Here is an 8,173-nt window from a genome sequence, read left to right on the forward strand (position 1 = left end):
ACTCAGGGATCGGTCTCGGTTAGCCAGTATGCCGTCCGTTTTCGGACACTGGCTTCCGAGCTGGAGTGGTCCGATAAGGCCCTCATCCCTGTTTTTTTGGAGAGGTTTAGCAGAGCACGTAAAGGATGCTCTCTCTACTAGAGAGATTCCTACCAGTTTGGAAGAGTTAATTTCCATTTCCACCCGAACTGAACTCCGTTTTTCGGTGCGCGGTATGGAGCGTGCTCTCTCCAAATGGAGAGTTACTCCGGCTCCCAATTTTTTCGAGCCTCTAGAGCTGCCCGAGCCAGAGGTTCTATCCCCAGAGCCCATGGTGGTGTCTCTCGCCATTTTTGAGACACGCCGGCTCAAGATTCCATTTGCGGTTGTCACCGACTACATGCTGCTTCTCAGGATGACAGCATTCCGCAATGGTCAGAGTCTGTGCCGGTCGGTGAGACCTTTGTTCCTCCTCACCTTAGGCCTAAAATTCTCGCCTGGGCACACACGTCCGGTGCGGACGGCCACCGTGGTGACAGGGAATTCTGTATGTCCTTTTAATATCAATGTATTTCTGGGGTCTTACATGCATACTCTGTATATGAAAATGCTGTCTCATGATAATGATTACCTATAACCTTATTCTTCATAAGAAATTGTACGTGATGGATAAACTGTTTACTGCACCCAGTTGGACATTGAAACTACACGTCCACATATTAGGTAGATACTGGGGCCATGAATACTTAGTAAGACAGGTTAATGAGGCTAATGGAGCTATAACTGTCATGAGGATAGATTAATGAGAATGATATTGGGGTCTTGTGTAATTTACCCAAGACCTATTAAAGCTTTCAGCACGTCTACACAAATACTAATAATTAACAGCCGAGTACAATCTGATTGGTTAACGAATATGAATATGATTGGTTGGAACCATTTATGCTTACTGTTGAATGATCAATTGTCCAATGAAATGTGATGATGTAATGTTACCGCCTACTCGAATGAGCATATAAGCTACCTAATTAAATCAGGAAAGGGGGAACATCCTGCAGATACATACCCTGTCTCTGTGTGTGTTTGTTCTCCGCTACTCGAGTAGGCCTCAGACCATAATCTGGCAACCTTCCAGCATATCGATCTCCCATTGAGAGATAAAGATCAAATCACAAACTCATCAGTTGGCGTCCCTGGGTGGGCTGGTTACAACAGAAGACCCCAGTATCCTGAAATCCGGCACCCGCAGACTGACGGCCTAGAGGACACACAGATCAAAATCACCGGTGAAGGTAAGAGCCATTGATTCTTACAAATTCTGTGTCTCCCCTCTGCTAAATGCTCTGAACCGGCTTTTGGGGTACAGTATAGTCTGTCTTCTTACATACCAGCGCTAAGAACCGTAGAATATCCTTGTGATACATAATACGTATGCTGGAGGGAGAAACCTAAAAGCTGCTACGTATGATTGCGCATGAATGATTGAACCAACCTTGAGGGTACTAGGAATTCTTTACTGTGTTTTTGCCCCTTGGGAGCGTCTCTCCATGGTAACTGGCTTGCCAGGATTCATGTGAGGACACGTCTCTGGCGGCATACGCATAAAGAAGGCTGCGTACGTCCTCTCGGAGAGTGCTAGAGGTACTATTACGGTGTTAAAACGCCGTTACAGACAGGATAGGTCTATCCACCTTCTATTCTGTCTGATACGCACAAACTGCCCTCTAGTGGTGCTAAAGAACTTTGAGGTAATAGGGATTACATTAGCCTGCATACTAATGATAGCTTTAGTCTTCTGGTTGATAAATAAGATCTCTGAGTATACAAGGCTCAGCAGGTTTAGTTGAGGGAAAAGATTTTTACTGGGCTAATAAGAAAATTTGGGTCATATTAGTCTGCCTATAGTTAATTGGATTTGCTCTCTGGTTGATATATAGAATTGCTGAATACGCTAGGACTAACTGTAGAGAAGTGCCATCTCATACTGAGTACGTAGAGATTTAGTGTTAGATGACCAGGAGGGTCATGGCCAGACCACTAAATAGTTAACCTTCTTATCAAGGTTCCCATGGGTTTGATACCTATCAACTGATCAGTTTCAGTTTAGGACACGCAAGTTCAAACATTGAGCGGGAACCTCATAAAACAACGGGATGCAGTCTATGTCGGCATAGATATTGCTAAGCAGGAGTGATAAAGAAGAAGTAGACTTGTTGAGATGTGGGCACACAGTAATAGCGTATATTAAGAGAATAAGTGAATAGCAACCAGAGAAAGAGGCAGATAGAGAGATACGGTCTAGGTGCGGCCTGTACATTGAGTTAGCGAAGTGCAGTCAGTACGGGTCCGCAAGCCATAGGCATTTTACACTTTAGGACAAGCCAGGAGAATTTTTCGCCCCAATACAGTCAAGTATCAACCAGAAAACATAGATAGGATTTTTAGCAGGAGCACCAGGAGGTAATAAGCTTAAGCAGTTAACAGTTTACTGAATCTGTGTGAAGGAATGTGAATGACCTTTGAGACTCTCTGCTGATAAGTGGAAGTGCATGATCTCATGTGTGAAATTCTGTTGTATTGCTTGCCGTGTGTGTGGGTGTGTGTGAGCCAGCTATTCCATGAGAAAATGTCGTGCCCTAATTGCACATTTGGATTAATGTTGCTTATATCTCCTGAAGGTTGGAGAATTGTCAAAATTATACCAGGAGGGTATATCCAACAGCTCACTGGTTTTGGATTTCTGTCAGACAGATTTCCAGAGTATAAAGTGTTTAGGCTCAATGTGCATGGTATTCCTGCAGTTCCCTGGGTCGACGGAATTTCATTAAGTGACATAGAAAATTATAATCTTGTCAGATGTCCATTATATAATGGGCAACCAGAGACGTACCTGGTTGAAGCGCAGCTTGCTGCTTTGCTCACTGGATTCACATTATAGCATAATACGTATTTGAAGAAGGTGTACAGCTAGTTTTTCATAATGTCAAGTTTTTTTTTTTAGAATGCATGTTGATAAGAAAAAAAGGAGAGGCAGATGGTTCAAGGTACAAAGTTGCCTTTGACTTGAAGCAGTGTTAGATATCCATGGAAGGCAATTGTCAGGTAGTAAAGATAAGGAATGCTTTTAGTATGTGTTAAAAAGAAAAAAAAAAAAAAAAAGAGGAAATCCCGTTATATGTGTAATGGAAATCCACCACTCTGCCACCTATTCGGTATTAATATGGTGATTTCCAAAGGGGGGGAGAAGAGAGGAGAGTCAGCTATTTTTAAATATTTTTAATCCATAAAGGTATCTCTCATTAATTTGGATTTTGAGTTTTTCTTTCCGGAAGGTCCAAGAACCTGGTTGTATGGCGATCACACAGCATGAGATAGTAGAAAGCAGAACCACTCCTCCCTCATAACTCTACAGGGGAGGTGGAGTTGACGGCACTCATTGAGGCGTTTAGGGGGCTTTAAGGTAAGCAAGACACCACATATACAAGTCATTGTTTTCAGGTGAACCTACAACTGCAGCCCCATATGGGGAGGAAAGGTCTTTTCTTACATCAACAGGCCCTGGAAGAGGTTGCCATAGTGGAAGTGAGGGTACATATGAGAAGGAACCCGTGGAGCACGAAGCAAACAAAGTGGCTGGGAATCAGCCAGAAGACCAAGGTACTGGGAGACCCCTGAGGCGCCTCCACTGGTCATGGTGAGCATTAAAGATAACCAGTTAGACTTAAGTATCTTACAGGCTCTGACTCGGTCACCAACCGGGGAAGAGACTGAAGTCTGGTCGGAAGCTGGAGCTCAGAACCGTGGATGGTGGGACAGTGGGTATGTTTGCCAAAATCCTTGCACCATGTGATGGCTCATGACTCAACGCACGTGAGTGAAGACAAAAACTATGTGCTCTGAAGAAAGATGCTGGGTCCACCTGTTTAGCTTTACATTTTCATAGATTAGATGCGCACAACAAGATAGACTAGAAAGATGCCATAGACATACACGTGCGCCTGGACCCTCCTATCCGTTTCAATGACTGCAGATTGACTTCATACAGGCTGCCCAAGGTAAGATGTATGAAGTATGTGCTCGTGTGTGTTGATCTCTTTTCAGGGGACTGGAGGCCTTCCTGATGTCAGAAGCTACCACAACTGAGGTACTCTTTTGTCCACATAGATGTTGTAACTATTTGACAACCCCTGCAGTAGGTCCGGAGTCCAGAAGGGACTCCCATTTGTGTACAAATAAGTTTTTGATTCTATTTTAGTTAATCCAGACATTGGTTGCTGACCAAAAGACACGAAGACCACTGGAGCCACTGGTTGATGGTCCCCGCTAAGCCACATCCGTAGGGTTAAACGGAAGACCGGTCTACACAAGCTACTATGAGGTCCTGGAGTGGAAGAATATGGGTCCTGTCCCTGATGATGTTGGCAGCTCTACTGCAAGAAGGACAACTGGACGAGACACTTCAGAATAGCACATCAGTAACCTTGTGGTTTGACACCAAGGCAGCAACAGCTACATTTAGGGTGGACTTGTGTCAGATAGTGAAGTGTCAATGGAATCTTAAATTTGGGAAGAAGAGTAGCAACCCCAATTATAAATATCTAACAGGAGTTGAAGGGGCGGTGGTATATATCTGTGTAACTAGACCTGGAAATGAGAACTGTAATTCTTGGTCAGATGCAGCTTGGAACACGGGAACGTCATGGGGGTATAAGCCAGAGGAAGCCATGACTCGTGTTAGTTCATCAGGAAAGCCTCTCCTCAAGAGGATGAATATTGCTGTACCCATTCCAAAATGGGGTTGTGATCCAGAGGTTTTGGACTGGAGATTCTCTTGCAATCCTCTCCTTATAACACTGGATGAACCCTCTCTTGGAGATGAAGGTCTCTATGTATTGGGACTGTATACCCCAGGTAGACAGGTTCAGCAGGGAACATTTTGGTTAAAAGCTGTTCCTGCACAGGACAAGGAACAAGAGGAGGACAAACCCCAAAGGTCAGGAGAAATGTTGGATGTTGATGGAATTGGAGAATTAGGCTATGAGGAGAAGTTAGCCGTAGAAACAGGCTACACAGAGAGGAATGAATGGTTGCTATGGATGAAGTATACTACAGAGCAAAATAACAAAACTGATTGTATTGCATGTGCAACCGCTAGGCCCCATTTAGGGACTATTCCCCTCAGATATTCAGAACAGGATCAAGTAGACTTACAGTGTATTCTAGCTTTGTATAATGCCACATATGACCCTAGTGATAATGTTCTGTGTCAATCTCTATCAGTCCGGTATCCAATAGCAAAAATTGATCAGGTACCACCTAGAGTTTATGCATATCCAGGTGACTACACTTGCTTCCTGAGAACAGGACCAGGAAGATGGGTAGGAAATCTAACTTCAGAGTTTTGTCACAACACCATCCCAATAAATACAGATACAGGAGGGTTTAAAGCCAGTTGGTTTCAAAACCAAACTATAGCAAGGAGTGACATATGGTGGTTATGTGGAGATATGAAATTGAGGCCTAGGTTGCCACCAGGTTGGGTTGGCAGCTGTGCTCTAGTTCAAGTGCTCATGCCATTTAAAATAATTTCATCAGAAGAGATTAAAGGAGGTGGAATGAATGTTGAAACCCTACACAGAAATAGAAGGTCAGTACCTGCTGGGTCCTTTGATCCTAGAGTTTATATAGACAATATAGGGGTACCCAGAGGGGTACCGGATGAGTACAAGGCCAGGAACCAGATAGCAGCAGGTTTTGAATCAATTTTCTTTTGGTGGGTGACAATTAATAAAAATGTGGATTGGATAAATTATATTTACTATAATCAGCAAAGGTTTATAAATTACACAAGGGATGCAGTAAAAGGGATAGCTGAACAATTAGGCCCAACTTCTTTAATGACACATCAGAATAGGATGGCTTTGGATATGTTGCTAGCGGAAAAAGGGGGCGTGTGCAAGATGTTTGGAACGTTTTGCTATACCTTCATCCCCAATAATACAAGTCCAGATGGGAGTATCACCAAGGCGTTGGAGGGTCTTACATCCCTGTCCGAAGAATTGGCAGAAAATTCGGGTATCAACAATCCCTTCATGGACTGGTTGGAATCCTGGTTCGGTAGATGGAGTCATCTTGTGTCCAGCCTCCTCATCTCTCTGGCAGTAGTAGCAGCAGTACTTGTGACCTGTGGATGCTGCTGCATACCATGTATCAGAGGACTACTTCAAAGACTGATTGATGCGTCTATTACTAAAACTATGTATATTACAATGAAACCTTACAATAATGATTATGAGCAAATGGTTTGAGGTTGAGAATTAGATATGATCTCCCTTTCCCTATGGGGAATTCGGCAGAAGAAGGGTTAGGAAGTCCGACACTGGCATTAGGCCTTTGAATGTACCTATATGTGAATGGTAGAGTCATATCTGTTCTCAAAAGGGGGGACTGACAGGGAATTCTGTATGTCCTTTTAATATCAATGTATTTCTGGGGTCTTACATGCATACTCTGTATATGAAAATGCTGTCTCATGATAATGATTACCTATAACCTTATTCTTCATAAGAAATTGTACGTGATGGATAAACTGTTTACTGCACCCAGTTGGACATTGAAACTACACGTCCACATATTAGGTAGATACTGGGGCCATGAATACTTAGTAAGACAGGTTAATGAGGCTAATGGAGCTATAACTGTCATGAGGATAGATTAATGAGAATGATATTGGGGTCTTGTGTAATTTACCCAAGACCTATTAAAGCTTTCAGCACGTCTACACAAATACTAATAATTAACAGCCGAGTACAATCTGATTGGTTAACGAATATGAATATGATTGGTTGGAACCATTTATGCTTACTGTTGAATGATCAATTGTCCAATGAAATGTGATGATGTAATGTTACCGCCTACTCGAATGAGCATATAAGCTACCTAATTAAATCAGGAAAGGGGGAACATCCTGCAGATACATACCCTGTCTCTGTGTGTGTTTGTTCTCCGCTACTCGAGTAGGCCTCAGACCATAATCTGGCAACCTTCCAGCATATCGATCTCCCTTTGAGAGATAAAGATCAAATCACAAACTCATCAGTGGCTACATGCAGACCACGAAACTTATGGCTGGCTCGTATTGGTGGCCGCACAGGGATCAGGACGTTAAAAAATTTATTCGGGCATGCACCTCATGTGCTCGGGATAGCCTTCCCAGATGGAGTGTGGCGACGACCGCCGACACATGGCGGCGTGCCGCTGTAACTCCCGCTCCCATCGTCTCCCGGGTGTCCCTTCTGAAACCTGGCGATCTTGCCTCCTCTGATGCCTTCCGTGTGTCCCGGTTTACTGTGTCTCCTACTAGGACACGAGGCTCGTTTTCGGACGAGTCTGAGCCCTATGCCACAGTTGGGCATAGGTTGGTGGCTTGGAAGGCTCAGGGAGAAGGGGGCCCTAGGAGGGGGGGTAATGTTAGGAGACAGATTTCTGCCCTTACCATGCAAGAATCTCGACCCTCACATTCTGCAGTCTCCTGCTCAGCTTCTACTACAGAAGAGACTGCAGAGGAGATTGCTTTCCAGCAACTCTCTCCGGAGGCTAAGTCCTTCTATTAGTCTTCTGAGCATGCTCATGGGACAATCTCCCATTGGAGTTCGGGAGTCAGGTGCTCAGGTCCCGCTCCTAATTCCATTGGTGCAGCTCAGAGTTTGGAGACTTCTGGAAGGTCCTGTTTGCTATAAAAAGCGTGCATGGCTGTTCCGCCACGTGCTAGTATAGCCATACTTGCTGCTGTGTGTATGTTGATGGATGCATGTTCTGGTGAATGATTCATTTGAAACCCCATTCCTTTGATATTACGATTGTGTGAGGGATTGAGTTCAGTCAGTATCTGCGCCAGCGCCAGCGCGCTATTGCTCCACAGGCATACCTGCTAGCGTCCAACATCGCGCCAGCGTTATAGCGGTGTTTATCTGCGGCACTGTTCTCGCCGCGCTGCAGTAGCAGCTTTATTGTGCGTTCGCGGTTGCAACGCCATACACACGAACTAATACGGTAGGTCTAGACGGATGCAGTACTGTCATCTAGGGCTGATCCTGTGACCAATTACCGCGTGTGTATCGCTGAGTTCCTGTGCCTCTAATAGGTTCAGCGTTATTTGGTTTTTCCTTTTGTGCTTGCAGCTCTGTGAGTTCAA

The 8,173-nt window shown here is 44.4% G+C and overlaps 1 long non-coding RNA gene across 1 annotated transcript; it reads left to right on the forward strand.

The window, feature by feature from the left end:
* The first annotated feature begins 527 nt into the window (after nucleotides 1–527).
* LOC141086570 (uncharacterized) lies at nucleotides 528–6,959 on the forward strand. Its single transcript, XR_012231613.1, has 2 exons — nucleotides 528–1,271; nucleotides 4,235–6,959. It is a non-coding gene; the product is annotated as an uncharacterized lncRNA (long non-coding RNA).
* The last annotated feature ends 1,214 nt before the right edge of the window (nucleotides 6,960–8,173 follow it).

Source organism: Dendrobates tinctorius, unplaced genomic scaffold, assembly GCF_039654945.1.
Source record: "Dendrobates tinctorius isolate UK_male_01 unplaced genomic scaffold, ASM3965494v1 ptg000032l, whole genome shotgun sequence".
Classification (NCBI taxonomy): domain Eukaryota; kingdom Metazoa; phylum Chordata; class Amphibia; order Anura; family Dendrobatidae; genus Dendrobates; species Dendrobates tinctorius.